The sequence below is a fragment of the Meles meles genome, chromosome 20 (genome assembly GCF_922984935.1).
Source record: "Meles meles chromosome 20, mMelMel3.1 paternal haplotype, whole genome shotgun sequence".
NCBI lineage: Eukaryota > Metazoa > Chordata > Mammalia > Carnivora > Mustelidae > Meles > Meles meles.
In genome coordinates, this window is record NC_060085.1 from 39,264,199 (window position 1) to 39,283,454 (window position 19,256).

Below are 19,256 nucleotides of genomic sequence, written 5' to 3' on the forward strand. Positions count from 1 at the left end.
GGGAAGAAACACTCTTTAAGATAGGCATGCCCTCTCATAGGTCTTCACCAGCCAGACCTCTATATAGATGTGCTTCTTGTGTAGCCGAGAAAGAAGTGAACATACAAATAGTCAGTTCCAGACACAATCAGGGCTCTCCAATCTGGGGGCTATCACACACTCACGTCTCCTCTCTATGTGAGCCCATCCAAGATGCCTCTGGCTTTGGCACTGCAGACATATGCCAGTACCCAGAATGCTCTGGGCCCTACCTCCTTCACAGCGACGTTTTCAGGAGACAAGTGTTCGGTTTATAATGGGAAAGGAACTTCGCTGAATTTTCCCCTGGCTTTGACACTTCTAAACCTTGAGAACAGACGAATAACAAACGTCAAGGATTTTTTTGTTGTTGTTGTTCTTTCTTTTCCTTTTTTTTTCTATTCCCTCTTCTTTTTTAGGAAATGAGCTGCGTTTTCAAAACGTGCCGCCCACAAATAGTGTGCAACACTACAGGTGTCTGCTCTGTTTCTAGCAACAGACATTGTTTAGAATCTGTCTCAAGGACAAACTGAATGTCCATGAATCAACCCAAAGCTAGAGTAGACCTCTTTGGTTCATTTTATTTTGTTCTTTTTTTTCTCTAGTTCACTTTAGTATGCAAACCGCTCTTCCATTTTCCTAAAGTCAGACCAAGTGAGAATCACATTTTGATAGCTGGGGCTCTGTTTTCAGACTGGGGCAGGCATCTCAAACACAGCGATCTCCAAGGAAATCACTTACTGTTAACCAAGATCATAGGAAAATAATTTAACAAATACAGGACGGGTTGAATTCCAACTACCACATGTATCAATTAACTAGCCCACCAAACTTGGTTTCCCACTCCCAAGATTTATTTCTAATTGGATCCAAGACTTGCGGACGTGGGGAAGGCAACTTATTTCATAAGATATACCCCGCTGACCAAAACCTGCTGTCCCACCTGAATTAACAAGATGACTTTAACTTTGTGGGCCACTGTCCCCTGCCAGGTTCTAGCTCCCTCTTTTTCAACATGAACATATGTTTTCCTTAAAATTACTTCTTTTTTCCTACCCTGGTGTTATGCAAGATCCCTGCTTATTTTGGCAATGGAAACAAAATAAGAAGAGCCACCCAGAGTTCTCCATTCCAAAGGGAGGAGCTTCCCAAGAAAAGCAAAACTCTGCTGTTGCATTTCCTTTCAGCATGGCTAGAGAGCAAGCGGTGTTCTTCAGTGTGGAAATTCAGTCCAGATGAGGGAGCTGCTCCTGAGACACCCATTAAACCATGAATGGCAAGTGCAGGCAGGGACTATCGAAATGCTCATGATCACTTAGTGCTTGTAAAAAACAGGAACTGGCAATAAATAGAGAGGGACAGACAAACAAACAGTGAGGCACTGAAGTGGGCCTAACATGCCATCAGAAAAGGCACTTTCCAAACACAAAATAGAAAGAAAGGCCATGCCTTCTCTTTCAGAGGTAGTCCAGCCCAAACCAAACTCTCCTATCAAGAAGCAAACCTTGACTTTGACTCCATTTCTGTGAGCAAAATCCTCACTAAAATGGCCATTGAGCCAAGGGGAAAGCTTTTAACATGAAGGGGCCGACGTGCTTCTAGAAGGAAAACAAAGAGGGGCTTGCATAGAGAATATGGGTTTTGATGAGGAAGGGTGGACGCCAAGAACAGTGTAAGAATTAAGCGCTCACATAATAGATCACTGTGAGCAAAGCTCTCCCGCAGATGTCGGAGTGGGTGAGCTAAGCCTCACACTTGGAAAGGTTGTGTGACTGGAGCCATGATATATAAAGTAAGACCCAAGCGCCAAAGTTTTGACTTAGCCAAGCAAACGTGGCTGTTTTTGTTGGGTGGAAGAGGCACTTTTTTCACTGAGCGAAGAATTACGGTAAACATCTGCTAACCATGACCACAGAAATGGTGGTTGTTTTCGTCCAAGGTCATTTTAAAGGAATAAATGCAATTAATAAAACCACACGGTAACAGTATCCAACTGTCCAATATGTCTGCTCACTTCTACCCACAGGCCTATTTATTTAAAAAAAGCCATCGAGAACGTTTCTCGACGTTGCCATTTCTACTTCGTGGGGACCACTGGTGTGGGGAAAGAAATTTCTGCCTCAGAGGATGCTTGAAAATACACGTGAACGTCACTTCTTAACTCACTCCTTAGGCAGCTGTTTCCCAGTGGGCTCTCTTGCTCTATTGGCGAGACCTGATTATCATACACATATTGTTTAGGGAGGTAAAACCCCATTTAAAAAAAAAAATACAAATTCATGTTCTTATGGATTTACTTCACACATAAAAGTCCCAGAGTACATCTCTCTGTCAAGCTATCTCTTTTGAAAGCGAATATAAGAATTCATATACTCCAAAATGGTTTCGGTTTTTAAAAATTCCTTATTTGGTTCGTTCTTTCGGAAGGAATGGGGAGGTAGGGAAGCTAGTGGAAAACTGAATTATTCAGGCTGACTGTCGCTCAAATCTGTCAAATTCGAGCTCAAAACATCACTTTACCTCTGAACAACCAGACATAAGCCCTTCCACAAAAGGAGAGTCATCTATGGTTATTATTAAATGTTCTCAATTAGGAGAACATAATCAAATTCATAAAACACCAACTTCCATTCTGAGCTAAGCGAACCTCTCTACCTACAACATCAGCAAGGTTTTCTAGATTTAGAAAAGGCAATTTTGCATAAAGCGCTACCATGGAATGAATAAAGCTAAAGAACTAATAAGGTTTCCCTGTTTCTAACCCTCTGGTCATGTCAGTATGACCAATCAACAAAATACTACGTTCACTGAACCTCAAAAATATTTTCTCTCTTCGCTTTCTCTCCTTCCCATGGAACGAGAGCACAGAAATCCCTAAAGGTCAGACTTCAGGAAGCTTACTGAAAAAATAAATATTAAATTTATCAACTCCATTTTATCGAGTGATTGTACTAATCGACAGGGTCCCAGCAGCTGGAGCAAGACCAGTTCAAAGAGCAGCTTAGGGGCCAAGAGGGTGGGAGGTTGTCAGGGCTTCAACTTTGCCAACTGTCAGTCTTGAACACCGAACTATTAAACACCTCTTACGTGCCAGGCACTGAGTGCCGTGTATATGTGCCTGTGTCCACGAGTGTGCGCACACACAAGGCTCCATGTGTAGGGCCGGGAGCGAGTGTAGGGTGAGATGCTATCTTCCCAATGCTACTGGTATCTGACAGAATCTTGAAGGGTAATTAACACAAATTTCAGAGACTGCCGAATTCGGAAACTTAGTGTGTTCTTTTTCTCATTTTCCACGAGGCTAAGGATTATGTGCTAAGAAAGGAGAGAAGGGAGGCAGAGCAGGAGAAAGTAATCAAGAGTTTGATACCCCAACGGCACTCAGCGACGATGAAGCCGAGGGCGAGGAAGGAAAGGGACTACAAAAGCCCAATCCTATTTAATAATTGTCAATGCCTTTGGCTGTGAAAGAGAGTGAGCCTTAATGTAATCCACTAATTCTCCCCACCCAACACAGTCAAGAATCGTTTCTACAGCCAAGTCCACTAACAGAGGCCACTGTGGTCAGAACTGGAAGATAAGCATGTACCCTCACACTAACAGATGCACGGGCGAAAATTCGCTGCGTCCATCAAATCTGTATCACGGAGGGATTAAATCAGCTGTCATTTTGAAGCTTTAAAAGAAAACTCCAAGCTTTTAAGTATATTCCTGGTGAAAGATAATATGATGAATGTCATAATAAAAAAATAACTTCGTAGAAGGAAATGATTCTTTACCCCTTTTAAATTTTCCTTACGAAGTACATCATTTTATCCTAATGCATTTCAACATACTTATCCATAAATGTAAATTTGTTTTGATAAAATGAAGAGCCTTTTAATCCAAATTGCACAGTGATGCTTCTACACTGATCTGTTATAACTTAGTAATCAGAGTTAACAGACTGCCTAATTAACCAAGTCATCATTTGCCAAGATCCAAATATGGGATGAATTGTGGGCCAAGGAGAAATATGATGGACATGAAAATTATTAATTCAGGGAAGCAGTCAAAGCATGTGGAGTTAAAGTTCTTTGCTAAATCTCACCATCTTTAATATCCTTAATTTTTATAATACAAATAACACAAATAAAAAAAAACATATTACAAGGTACACAGAGAAAAACACTTTTAAATTAATTGGTTATTAGCGATATAATTACTTTTAAAGCATTTGACAACCTATGAGGTGAAAATCATCAATGCCTTCCAATAATCATGGTAACAACCAGTGAGTGCTTACAAGCTGCCAACACCATTTTCAGTGTTTTATAGGGACCAGGATGCTTATTCTCTACATGAATCCTAATCCTTTGCAAGGTACTATTTTTATCTTTAGGTATCAGATATGAAAACCACGGTTCAGGATATTTTTTGCCCAGCAGAGTGAATGAGTAAACGAACAATATCCAGTCTTTTCAAAAGCCTTAGGGAAGTATTATTAAGAATTCCAGAATTCTCAAAATTTTAACCCACAGAAGCTTTAGCCATTTATTTGTTATATACTCAGGAGGAAACAGGAGATCAGGGTAACTTCTAAGATGCCATGAGGGTGACCTGTACAGAAATCTTCCACATCACCCGCTTGCCGTCTGTATCGCTAATATATTAGTATGTCCTGTAAGATACGTAGTTTAACTGGGCTTCGATAGTGCATAAGCCAACTTCCCTTGATAACTCAAATCTAAGTCTATATAGAAGGTTTAATCCTAGAAGAGATGCTAAACCCACCAGTCTGATCGTTTTTCCCTTGGCTGCATGGAAACTCCTATTCATTGTGGGGCACCCAGTGAGGTCTCACTGTTTCTGGGAAGATTTCCAATCTCCCTGTTTCCTCCTCCTCCTCCACATACAATCCAGAAGTATACTTGCACCCCTATGTCACTGTCTTATAATTGACCTTTCCGTCTATCTTGCAGATATAAGTACATTGAAATCAAGGATCTTGCTTTCAGACCTACAACAGAGACAGATGGTACATGGATGGTTGACCAGAAGGACAGACAGGAGGAGCAGAGCAATGAAGGAACCCTAGGCATGGTAGTATTTCTGAGGCAATGTCTACCTGCATGGTAGCGAATGCCATTAGAGATGGCCAATTAATTGGGCAGACAGCTTCACGGGTAAAATTTCACATGACATTCAATCATGCATAACTGGGCTAGGTGATACTTAAAGGTTCCTTCCAGCCCTGTAATCCTATGTTATTTACTGTGCCTTGAGCGCTATGCCTTATAGGACACAGATGCACAGTCTCTCTTCCCAGAATTCCACCTCCTTGTTCCGAAACAAGCACCCTCTTCACCCACTTTCCATGACCTTGTGTAGGTTGAATGTCATCCGTGACCCCTGAGAGAGGCAAGTGACCCACTCAAGAGCAAGGACACCTTCACATCTCATGCCTACCCCGTCCCGCTCCAGCCTGAGACGGCTGCAGGGACGGGTGCATGGCCCATTCTGGACCAGTCACAGAACCAGGAAGATCCAAATTCTGTGAGAGCTACTACAACTCACAAGAAGTGCTTTCTTTCTGCCGGAGTTGCTATGAAAACAGACTCATGAATGGTTATCATTCATGTGGTAAAGGCCTACATGAATGAATCCAACACAGAACACAGCACAGCCAAGAGACTGAGAGGCTAACTAGCAAGATCTAAACTCCTCGGTCCAGATGTTCCAGAAGCTAGTTCTATCATCTGACCTTTCAGCATCAAAGTCAATTAAATCTTCTTCGTCCCTATGCTCCTTAAAAGTAACCAGAGAGACCTAATAAATCGGGGGGGGGGGGGGACGCTCCTTATTTTAAGACACAGACACATTGAAAATGACCCACTGGTGGTGTTAAAAAGGAGACACTGATACCTCCAACTCCTTAAGTAAAAAAATTTTTTTTTATTTGTGGTCCCTTGCAACTGGCTTTTACATATTTCTTCAAGCCTAATATTTTACTGTATGTCTTTAAAACTCTACCATTTTTTTCTTTTTGAAGGTCTAAGTCTTTGCCATACGGCCTAGAAACATGTAATTCTACCGACCAAGTAACTGAAGACCTTCCAACATTGTTCGCCAGTGTTACCTCTAAGGGTCCCGAGCTTCACCCTCACAAACAAAAAGCCCTCGGGGAGAATCTATCCCAAGAACGAATGATACGAACGAGAGGGACATTCTGAACCACTTGCTGGGAAAACACCCCGGGTACTAGGCCTGCTGCTTTGGGAAGGAGACCCTCTTGCTTGCCACAGTTTTTCACACAGGTGATTGAGCGGAACAAATCAATTGTTGGGTGGTCAGAGGCTAATAAGAAATAAAACGAGGGCTACAGAGATGGGGTTAATTAGAATAATGTACCAGAGAAAAATGACTCAAAGATCTAGAGAAAATGCCTTAACAGGCACATCCAACTGGAGCTAGAAGAATGCCAATTAAGTGGTTGTCCTTGTTCCTAATCATATTGGGACATACTTTCATTTCCCATAGCTCTTGTACCAGCGAGAAAGAACGAAAGCATTAGCAGAAGTCCAGTAAGCTTGAACAGGGCCTGTGAGGCGGCAGTGACGTATGAAGGCTCAACATGGTGTATAGGAGCAATCCCAGAGTGGAGAACGCACGCTGACATACAACCGTGCCTGCACACCAAGGCCCTAGGAAAGGGGAGGGCCATATAACAGCGTGCCGGGGCCAAGAGCCATGGCAGCAGAGGGACAGTGCCTGGGTTCAAGTTCTAGCTCGCTTTCTTGTAAGTAAAGACGTCTGAGTCGCGAGTCACTTAACCTCACTGTGCCTCCGTGATCTCAGCTGTAGAATTATTACGCGGTGCTCGGAACCACGGGTGGCACCGAGTAAAGTCTCAGTACAAGCGCCTAGGATAGAGCCGACTCCTCAGAAACTAGCGCTACTCTCTCAAGCAACTGCTGTTCACTGACGTTTCTCAAGATAAGGTTCTGCTTGAGTTTTGAAGACTCTCCTTTTACCTGTCATTCCTTTTTCGGGGAGAGAGAGGAAGCTCCGCAAGCAGGGACAGGGGCTAGCACCAAGTACAAGTTCTCCCAGGGGTCGGTATGTCCATAAAGCTGAGAAGTCCTCAGCGTGGTTTCCTCGGGAAGCAGAATTTCAGGGAACTGCCACATGAGAGAAGGAGGACTGGACGAATGGAGTTGTGTCACCGTTAATGAATGATTTGGGACAGATATGGGCAAAGGCGAGGCCCGGCCTCTCTGAGTGAGAAGGTCCCGCGAGAAAGGTTTGTTGATGGTCCGTAAGAGTTGGCAGTGAGACCTTCAACTCGCCACACATCGTAAGCGGACGCACCTGGAACGGAGAGACTGCCACCCCAGACCGCACCCAGACAGGCAGCAACAGTTCAAAACAGTAGAGAAAAAGCCCTGAGAAAGCCCCTAATCTCTCCCGCTGATACGCAGGCACCCGGGAATTAAGAAGAGAGCGGCGCGAGAGCTGAGCCACGCTGCCAAGCCTTCTGTGTCAACGGCACAAATCACGTCTCGCCTTACACGGATCGGTTTCCCCTTTCGTGATTATTGTTTTAGTTTCTGAAATGATATTTGGAGACAGGGCTGTTCCATGTTTGGGGAGATGTAAGAAAACCACTCTGAAAGCTGTCATGTGCCTGATCAAAGTTTTTCCTGAAATCCTTAGCCTTGACTGAAACTGAATTCGAGCTTTTCCCTTACTAAAAGAGAGTATCAGGAACCCACCCGGATGCCTGAAACTGAATTTTAATCATGCTCTTTTATGTTGTAGAAGTTGAGAGGGTTTACATTAGAGTTAACAAAATTAATGGCTCTTTTAATTTCTTCAATAAAACTAGCCATTCCATCAATCATGTAAATAAGAGGAAGTGACGGGATATATTTCATCTTTTGCCACCAAAATGTTATGGGATACAGAGACTTGCTTCGGCTTTCACGCAATAAATGCACAAAGACCACCGCACTTCAACACACACACACTGAAACAATGGAACAACAACAGACCATCTTCCTTACGCGGGTAGAAGAAATCAGGGCTAAAAATGAAGGATATTTACATCCAGCTCCTTTCAATCTACGTAGACTGGAGTTTTCTTTCCCAAAAGAGGCCTGTGAATTTTCAGGACAGATGTACCAAGTGTATACTTTTTTAAAAACTAGGATTTACAGGTAATTTAAGACCCAGTCTATCATGAGGCAGGAGCTCAAGCCAGCTCTGATTAACTTACAGATAAAACATATCACCAACCGGGACTTTAGGACAGTGGAGTACCCTGAACTCCAAATTTCTTTTTTTTTTTTTTAAGGTGAATTTTTTTTGGGGGGGGGGGGGTGACTGGGTAAGATGCGGCAGGGAGACGGAGGGGGAGAGAATCTTAAGCAAGACTCCATGCCCAGCACAGAGCCCCACTTGGGGCTCCCTGAGATCATGACCTAAGCCAAAATCAAGTGTCAAAGCTTACCTTACTGAGCCACCCAGCTTCCCCTAAACTCTGAATTTCTTAGATTTTGTGGATGTGGGTCAGGCACCAAACACAACCTTCCCAGCATTTTAGGTTTATAATTTGCATTATCCGAAACTAGTCATAAACATCCAAGAGGCAATATGTCAACAATCAATATAAAACAGATCATACTACTTGTGCTCATTTTGCACTTTTTAAAATTAATTCAGTGCATGAAACATGAGCAAATTAAGAGGGAATCAAGGCTCGTCACCATCTTTACCAATTTAAAAAAAAAAAATAGTGCAAGAAAGTACAATGAGTTTGCCAGTGTACCTCCCAAAACCCTTTGCCATTCTTTCTAAACCAACAGCATCATTATCCTGTTCCAGACTCTGGGCAAAGCACTGTATCGGTATCATCTCATTTAATCCTTGCAATAATAACTACAAGTGAGATAATGTTACTACTACCTGAGGCTCAAATAAGGAAAAGCCCAGAAAGAGGAGGAGAACATAATTTGTCCAAGGACAAAGAGCCAGTGCACGAGAGTGCTGGGACTGGATCTTGGAATCCAAGGTTCTTAATTAACCTGTACCAACCGCAATATGCTTTCGGCCCAAATGGCAAACGATTCTGTCTTCATGGGGAAGATGATGCATAGCCCTTTCTGGATGGGACACACAGAGTAGCAAAGATGTGTTTAGTAGAGAGTGAGAACTTTCCAGAGAAAGCCCAGGGGCAGTGTTCTATTCCTACAATAAAGGTGATGTGTGAGGTTTTATTTCTTCTCTTCCCCTCTCACCCAGATGCAGTCCTCTTAGGGATCATGAAAATAGAGAAATTCACAGGGAAATCCCCAAATGGACTCTACTTCCACCATGAATGAACTGCAAGCACGCCTACCATCCACTGGCCACTGTCAGCGGAAAGGAGTCACCCCGAATCCCATAGACCTGCCCCATGTACGTTACCTGGCAAACAGGTACATTCAGAACAAACAAGAGGCTTGGTTGGAGGACAGCTGGGGGGCAGGGAGGGAAATCTTTAGTGAGGGTGTTCAGGGAAGACCCATCCAAGAAGTTGATATTTGAACTGAGCAAGAAGAAAGGAGGGAGTGAGCCTGGGAACCACAGAAATCGTTCTGGGTGGAGAACACAACAGCTCAGGGGCAACAGGGATGATATGGATTCTGAGCATGGCAGTGGTGTCCCAACTGAATGCTGAAACCACATGCAGCAAAAGCCCAAAGCTTCCAAGAGTCTCCTGAACAGGCAACATCTGCGAGACACGATTTCCAGAGAGTCACCCGCCACTCGACAAACGGCCACCATCCAGTCCCTGCCACCACCCGTCGGTCTTCCGGACACACAGCCAATGGGGCCATCTGCGGACATGGCCGCCATCTCTGACAGTCACACAGCAGCTTCTGTGAGCGGACGACACTGCGCTCAGAAGGCTGTTACCAAGAAGATGGGTGGGGGACGGGGGCCTCCGTGCAGACTCAGCACAGATGCGGGGCCCGGGACGAAGCAGGGCGAGATCGACATCACGGAGCATCAGCCTGCGTGAGCGAAACCCTACGGAGTTTCAGATTATCATCAGCAATACCAACTTGAAAGCCGTTAGTGAATTCTGCTTGCGAGGCAGGCCCACTGTCTGAGTAAGAAAAAAAAAAGGAACACAAAAAGAACTGCACACCTCTCAGGGGAAATGGTCAAAAAGGGACCCAGAGATCTAAGTTCAGTTAGCAGGGCCGTCGAGCAGAACACATGGCCGCAGGGTCCTTGAAGACGGGCATCAAAGCCACGTCCCAAGGCTCTACTTGAACTTGGAAGAGAATCCTGGGTTGGAAGCAACGGACTGTGAAATACAGCTTGTCTCCGCATGAGACAGCGACCAATGAACCAGCCACAGGACAGTAAAAACTCCTCAAAGACCAGGATTTCCAGCGCATCACCTGGGCTGTGCAGCGCAGTGGCGTTCTATCACCCCCAGGAAGCTGGCCTAAATTCTTTGTAAGCATCACCTCACTAACGTTTCACAGGGAGCTAGTTTCTGTTTGTATCCCCGGCTCCCAGGCGAGGAGACAGTGGCCCAGAGAGGTTAAGTAACTTGCCCAAAGTCACTCAGCCTGTAAGTGGAAAAGGTAGAACCTGATTTTCAGCTGATGTAACTTCCAAGCAGACACTCTTAAGCACACAGCTGCCCCGTATCCATGGCAGGCATTCGGTAACATTTGTGGACACAGCAACTACCAGGACCCACGAGCATCTATCACAGGCTGGTGCAGGCAGACCCTGTATAATGAAGCACAGGGAATCTCATTCTGCTCCTACTATGAGATGGAGATTTTCACAAGAGTAACATAAGGCCAATCTGAATTAGAAAAATTGGGCAGGGGTCTTGAGCTCCCCAATACCCAAGCTTAAGTTTTCAGCAGAGATGCGGGGGGCGACAAGGCACAGAGATGCGGGGTGGATAGTGTTGTCCAGTCGCTGGGGGACAGTGCAAAGCCATCAGCAACGTCCCCTGCACATACTGGCATGAACAGAATTGGGTATATAAGGCTGCACATCGCCAGGACCTCAGGCTGGTACTCAAGCTTTGACAAAAGCTTGTATGCAAAGGACAGAAAATTTATTAGAAAATTCTCGAGCTTAAATTTTGGTTGCTAGCTCTCTTGGAAAAAAAATGTATTCCTCAGATTTGCCATGGCGCTTTCAGTAGGAATACCATGGTCCTAAAATATTTACTGAGCTATGTATCCCCACTGAAAAATCAAAGAAACTGAAATTCAAACATGTGAAATTCAAATTAGAGATTATACACACAAGTCAATGGAAGACAGAAGACATTCACTGAAAACGTGTAAGAAAAATTCATATCATAATTTTGTATAAGTAATTACAACTGCAGCTCCGGAACCATTTACTTTTTCTTCCTTACTACTAGAATGTGGAATTTATCTGGACATCAAACTTCTCAAGTCTGAGGATACACTTCCAAGATGCTCTTATGTTAGGGATTACTAAAAGGATATACATAGGCAGAAGTCATTAAGACCACAGGGAAAAGTCTTTAAAGAGGTCTGCCTCAGCTGGGAGGACTACTCTTTTTGTGCCTTGCACTCCTGCCTCTTTCTTCAGGATGAAGAGGCAATGGCTGGAGAGCCAGCAGCCATAATGTGACCTTGAAAACAGAACAGCATTTGAACAGGTGGGCGGAGCAGAAAGACAGAAAGCACAAACTGCTCTCCCCCAAACACCTTTGAGCAGAGAGAATATGCAACTCATTTTTTGAAACTTGTACAGTTTCATCTGTTACTAGAAAACAGTTCTTAAATTATATCATGATATGAAAACATGTCTTTAGACTACCTTATATTTTTCTGAATGAAAAAAAAAAAATCAGGAAACTCATGAATTGGGATTCTCATTACTCCTCTATTCACCATGCTGTTTGTTTAAGTATGATTTCCCTTCTTAATTACTACCACCAGCCCAGGAAGCATATTTGCTGAACCTGTCTCTATGTTTTGACATGCAACACTTGTGAAATTCAAACATACTTGTAGACATCCAAAGCATTATTATTTATTAAGGACTATATTAAAGGTGGAAGATCTTAAAACACTTTCAGAATCTGATGATTAAAGGAAATTTAATCGTTCCTCATTGGCATTTGATCTTTAGCCTGCCATAATCTACCCATACATCCCTTCATCCATATTTGATACTAAGGAGACATTTCAACAGCTTGTCCATCAACTGCAAAGTGGAAGGAACCTACAGAAAAACCACATTACTTAGAAAATAAAAGAGCTTTCCCCCACACTCATTTAGCTCATGAAAGCCCAATATGATTAAAAGGGTGAAGAAGGCAGACTCCACGAGGCGAACCAGAATGAGTGTAGAGAGCCATCTATTACATTTGTAAGGAGTTTCGAAATTTTCAAAGTGCTTTCGTACACATTATATCCTGTTTCATCCTTAAAACTACACCCTGCGTGGTAGTCAGGGCAGGGATTTTTTTTTTTTTTTATTCTCGTTTCTTCTTGATAAATGGTTTGCTCAAGATCAGAGAGACTGCTACCCAGTGAGATACCTTCTTTATCCTCTTTACCCTCTTTGATGCTTAGCTTAAGGGTCAGCCAACTATGGCCTCCAGGCCAAATATGGCCCACTGACTGTTTTTTGTAGTTTCATTGGACCAGTCACACCCATTTGTTTACATATTGTCACTGGCTGATTTTGTGCTACATCAGCAGAGTTGACCACAAAGTCGCACCCGCAACTCTATGGCCCAGGAACCTGACAATACATACCATCTGGCTGTTTCAAAAGACAAAATTTGCAGACCCTGCGTTAGATCATGATCTCAGCTATAGATCCTATTCTTGAAAGCCATGAAGCTAGTGTAGAGGACGAGACACCTGTTCCCGCTGGCTTTGGAAGTCCTGCTCGGTAAAGAGGCATTCCACTACCTTCTGAGGAATTACTGAATCGGCTGCGGGGTCGCGGTTTGCCTGCAAAGGTGGGTCGCGGTTTTCAAGTGGGACACAGTACTCGTGTTTATTTGCCACTTACCCTGAACTTTTATCGTGTCTCACAGCCATAAAAAGCCTGGGGGTCACTGGTTGGAGGCACGCATGATGCCACAGGACTGCAACACACGGAGGGACACTGAAAGCAGAGAGAAGAGAAGAGGTTAATGGGAGGGGCGAACGGCGAAGCTTCAGAAGCAAGGCATCCACAGGAGCCCCAGGTCTTCCTTGTGGACCCATGACTTTGACATTCAACATGCCGTCACGTAGCCAAGCATCTCTTTTGCCTCTTCCCTCATAGAGCCAGCATTTCATTAGTTCACACCCTGCGTCAGACAACATTGTATGAAAAGGAAGGGCAAGATGATTCCTGAGTCCCAGCAAGGATTTCGCTTTGGGTTGTAGTCTTTTGGTCTCTCCCAGTACATCCAGTAGACACGACAAGAGGGAACACACGTAGGTGCACACACATGCACACAAGCACCCTTTTTAAAAAAAAAAAGAAGAAAGGACAAGTGACCTCCCTTTTAGCCAAACCCCAAAATCTCCCTTGCCACAGTCCCAAGCTCTCTTTCCAGTTGCATTTCAAATACAGGAGGAGGCTGGGTGGCAGCCGTCTTACGGAAGCAGGCAGCCCGCAGATGGGCACACGGGTGCGGGCTGCGAGCTTTCGCGGCACGGTTGGGTTCTTAGTAGAATACCAACCAAGTCCAATTCCACGTAAGATGAAATTGCTGACAGGTAAGTCAACTCCTCCTCGAGCAGTTTCAGAAAGATTTTGTGACTAGCAGTCAGTAGCGAGGTTTTGCAGGCCAGGCCTTTTCTGCCTAGATCCCGGGGGTGATAATGTCACCCATGCACGCCCGCCGAGGACAGGAGGGGCTCTGTGACACAGGGAAACGGAACTCCAAAATGAGTAGCAAGCCTGAACCCTCCGGGGCGCACGTGTGCTGGTCTCCCTCAACAGTGAACTTGGGCAAAAATCCACGAACAACGCGTCTTCTGAATCTAATCAGAGAAGTTGAAACTGAAAAGGAGATGTATGAAGTTTTATGATTTGAATAGTCACATCGTATCTCCGGAAACTATGTGGGTTGTCTGTCTCCCAGAGCTCAGAAGAGAGTTAAGGGTGGCGCTCCCAGGGAGTGCCTCTTCTTGATAAGAGAGGAACTCAGGCCAGATCGGTCCACATTATGTTTTCTAGGTATGAGTCGTCTGCGCGAAGTGTAAACCATTTGCCAAACATACTAAGGCTCGAGAACCTTCCTTCTTCTACAAGTTGAACATGTGGTGCGAGCATCATCCCTCCGCAACAAGGCAGCTTACGAGGAGGCTAAGAATGAATCAAAAATATTTTTAAAGATAATTTCAGTTGGCAAAGGCTGTAATCGTTCAAACTTAATTGGTGAACTCATTAATGAGCAACTGCCACCACAAGAAAGAGGGCCATTGTCACCGACTTATCAGAGCAATGAGATAACGAAGTTAATTATATTGTTTCAATGGGTTTACACTTGCTTCCTTTGAAAGTCTACATTTTCCAAACATTTGTTCTGACACTCCATGTGTTTGCGCCTCTTTAAAAAAAAAAAAAAAAAAAAAAAAAATTCAGCCGTGTTCTCCTCAAGGAAAAGTCGGCAGATCACAGCCCTAACACCAGGACAGAGCAATTGGAAAACTTTTCTCCCCTTTATTATCTACTTGTAAAATGTTATAAGCCTGTAAACTAGTTAATTTATGAGCCGTGTTAATAATTTGCTCACACTTGATCGCAGGTTTCGCAAACACCGTTTCCAGGGATGCGGGAGGGTAATTTGTAGGTCCGGTTTCTCTCCTAAGGGGACACTAACTAATTTGACACAGTAACATGACATTGATGGTGGGGCACACTAATGACCATACTCCAAGACGTGGCTGTCAGCCTGTCGTTCTGGTGAGAAGCAGCTTGCTTTCGCTGCTGCTCAGTACACGATGCTCAACTAATTATTCAGACAGCGACATTAATGAGAACCCTCGTGTTTATTTTCAACATACTAACCAGCGCTTAGCTTCCATTTGTCTGATATGGTCACCGATAAAGTGTGTCTCATGAATAGTAAATTTGAACTCCAATAAAACAAAGGAGCGCTGGGGAAAAATAAGGAACAGCTGATTAGAAAACTATCCTTGTCTACTCAACTTGTTTTCTGCCTCAAATATCGTCAAGGACAAAGTGACAGGTAACAGGAAATGCCAGGAGTAGCGAGAAAACTAAAAGAAATATTTTTAATCACATATGTCCATGTACGATCTTGACTTGTGACCCAAGGCCACTGGATCACAGTATGGACAAGAGAAACTATTATCTCAAAGAAATTTCACTAACTTTAGGATACTGGATAGATTTTTTTTTTTCCTGAAGTTATTTCTCCACAGAATGACCAAAAAGTTCCTTTGCTTTAAGGTGCTTTTTTCGACATAAGAGAAGTTGGATCCTTGTGAAACTACCTCCAATGTGATCTTCACAAACATCACTAAACGCAACCTAGGTTTTTTCCCTAAATCTATTGTAAAACCCTACTACCGAGGGTTTTTTCCAAAAATGTTCTTCAATATCCTCTTATATATTTCTAGTCTACTAAACCTTGCAATCAAGTTCTTTCTACTTTAAATTAAATTTCTATTTTGGTATGATAAATTCTGTCCTTCATTTTATGGTGATTATAATCCTAAAATATTCATATAATCATAATTTAAAATGAGTAACTTTAAAAAAAGGTACGCTTACATCTACTAGAGGTACTGAAAAATTGAAAACACTCCTGATGTGGTTCATTGTAAAATGTACACTTTGAATTAAGTAACAGTGGTAGTATTTCAACAAAACTTCTCTCTGGCATTATAAGCAATTCAACTCAATGCTGAGTATGACTTCTGATTTTACAGAATAGAAAAGGAAGTAGGAGTCCACTGTAGATCACTTTGGGAATGAAAAAGTCATCACATGTAACATTTCTTAAGTATGCCTTTCTAAACTTAGAATAAATTTGCAATTTTAGAATGCCAAAATTACATAAATGGCATGTAACATGTAGGAAGTAGATCAGATCCCAGGCTAATTTTTTAAAGTATTTTTGACAAGTTTACAGATTAATTCTCTCAAATGAGCACGACTCTTTCCAAATGATGCTCTTTCCATGGGCACCTGTTACAGGTTCTCAGATTACTGGTATCTGTACACTTTATTTAGAGTAAGCATCCATCCTCCATAATAATCTAAAAAGATAGGGTCGGTGTGTGGCAGAGACCATCCAGATGCCCATCAAATTCCTTTCTCCCTTCTAGATGCAGAGATGGGAGAGTACTTTCCAGCTTCCCTCGCCATTAGGTGGGGCCTTGTGCCCGAGTTCCGGTGAAATAGATCAAAAGTGGGAATGATCCTTTCATTCTGACCCTGAAGCTTCCTGAACATCACGAATGCCCTCTCTCTTCCCTTGACTGTGCACCTAGAGGTCCAGTGGAGAGCTCCCTGCTCCTGCGGATGGTGGACTCGGGGAATTTGGAATACGCCAAGGTCCGCAAAACACAATGAGTAAGAGAGCCACCAGCCCTGGTCCTCACCAGCAAGCATAAGGTTGAGCTTCCTAAGAAATAAAACTGTACCTGGTTAAGGCTCTGACATTCAGGAGTGTTTGCTGTAACCTCCAGTATCTCTTAATCGAATAAAGAGATCTTTCTAATTTCTCCCTAATTAGATCTTTCTAATTTCTCCCAAAGTTATCCTTGAATCTCCAGGCCACCAGACCTAAACAGAGGCACTGTAAATTTGGGGAAATCCTACCTGTGATTATTTGCTCCTCTAATTAAGCTAAGGATAGAAAATGCATCTGGTGTAGCTTTCGTTACTTAAGATCTTTACAGCCCTGAGGGGAGGTCTGATTCCCATTTTATGGATGAAAATACTAAGCCTGTAAGAAATGCAGTGTAAGCAAGTAGCGCGAATGTATACTCAGTTGACATTTCCCTAATCGAATGCCTCTTACCTTTTAATATCTAAATCTTGCAGAAAATTCTTATTTCTAAAGCAAACATTTGTGGCTCTAGCTTATAAAAGAAAAAATTCTATGACACTCTCCAAAATTAAATAGAACACTTTTAATAAAATATATGAGGGGAAAGTGTCAAGTTACAATACAATTGGTAAAATGTCAGAAACTTCTGTAGAGGTTTTGAAAAGCCAGCAACAAAGGGGATGTGTCTCAGATATTCTTGGGGGTTAAAAAAAAAAATACTGCTATGCTGAGATCATATTAATTGTTTAGTAATCAACATTTTATGTATTTTTACATTCTTATTGTGACAGTAGTTAACTATACCTGTAAGGCACTTTGTTATACTTCAGTCATATTTTAGAATAAGGATAGACCAACTTTTTCGGTAAAGGGCCAGACAATGAATATTTTAAACCGTGTTGCTGTAAGTTGTCTATTACAACTACTCAACCATGCCCTTGTAGGAAGAAAGCAACCATGGGCAATAAGTAAACTAATGGGTATCTTGTCCAGATAAAACTTTATTTACAAAAGCAGGTAGGGGGCCTGAAGGCCACATCTTGCCAACTTCTGTTCTAGAAAGCTGACTGGGCTGCAGGGTTTCATGTTGACACATAACATTATGATTTCTCCTACGTAAAATAACGGGGAAAAAATGAGAAAGTTAGCACTTTCACCCAGGATATCTAATGGCCAGGAGTGGATTACTGATGTTCAGGAGAAAGAACATCCTCCCTTTGCCCAAGGTTCAAGAGATAGATAGATAGAGAGATAGAGAGAGAGAGAGAGAGATGGCAGCACTCGGTTTCCATATGAGTTCTAACCCCATTGTCCCATTCTTTCCCTAAGTCATGTATGGCCTGACTCATGGGCTCATTGCCCATACAAAGCACTTCCAGGCATCCCATGCCGTCTGAACGGAATCCAAGTACTCTTGTAACAAGAAGAGAAAGCTGCTGGTTTGTTCAGCTAGCACTGTCCAGTCTCTGCATTAAGCAATGTGGTCAAGTTACTTTAAAGTGACCTTCTATTAAGGACGTCCTAAAAATAATAAAAGAAAGCAAAATAAATAATATGGAGGCTCTAAATGTCGCTAGGAGAATGAGTGCTAGGACCAAAAAATGACAACCTCTAAAAGTTTCCAAATTAGGCATGAAGACTCCCCAAATTAGAATCAAAAAGGTTTCCTGGTTTTGGAGGATGTGCTTTTGTGAACCAATTTCAGGAGCTATGTGTCCAATAATAGAAAGATAATGTGTCAAATGCATTCCCTTATTATTCTTAAGAATGTAAAGTTGTAACAAGGTTTTAGTTCACTTTTTTTTTTGCATGACACAATTCAGAGACACACACTGAGATGCTTTTTAAAAAAATCTCAGTTCCCCATTAATGTTACTGCAACAGTTAAGTATACAAAATGGTTTCAGACATAAAATGGATAAATTTTATGACTCTGTTTTACCTCAATGTCAATCACTACAGAACAAGAGCAGGTAAATGATAGTCCAGTCTGACAAAGGAATATTTCAGAGTCATTAAAAACGATACCGGGAACAGGGAAATAGGTGCACATGCTTGTTATAATGTTGCATGAAATAAGAAAGACAGAAAAATTATATCTACACTAGACTCTCAACTGCATGAAAATGTGTGTCAATAATGAACAGGAAAAAATAGTAAAATTAGCAGTTTTGCCCTGGAGGAAATGGGACTAGGTGATATTTTCCTTCAGAATCTTCACACATTCAATATTCTAAAACAAGTGGTATCTAAAATATCGGTTATAGAATCTGAAAGCGTTATCTGAACTTCAAAAAGAAAAAGAAATATGTTGTACATTTACACTCATTTATCAATGGCTTCTGACTGCCTTGTTTTCAGACCAGAAGCATCTTGAGAGGAGAGATCTGTGCTACCTCTCACGTCCCAACCACGGTGTTTCATAGGATCTTACACAATCAATTAACATTCTTTGAGCCAAATGAATAGACCACCTTACTTTTTTACAAGTCTTTCCAATGGGATTCCACAAATTCAACTTTTATACTTCAAGCCTTTAAAAAATATAAATTATTTTGTTTAAAGAGGTTGAGTGCTTCTGGATTATAGTTGTCAGTAAATTGCTTGCTACAAAATTATACTTTCTCCCCTCTCCTTTTTCCATGATGGCACACAATAATTTGTCTTT

General features: G+C 42.5%; 1 protein-coding gene across 7 annotated transcripts in view; it reads right to left on the reverse strand.

Moving 5' to 3' along the window:
• Nucleotides 1–19,256, reverse strand: part of FOXP1 (forkhead box P1) — a 586,176-nt gene that overhangs the window by 364,032 nt on the left and 202,888 nt on the right. For all 7 annotated transcript variants that reach the window (XM_045990390.1, XM_045990389.1, XM_045990383.1 and 4 more), the window contains one exon: nt 13,081–13,176. The gene's annotated coding sequence lies outside the window, so the exon portion shown is untranslated. The remainder of the gene's footprint in view (nt 1–13,080; nt 13,177–19,256) is intronic.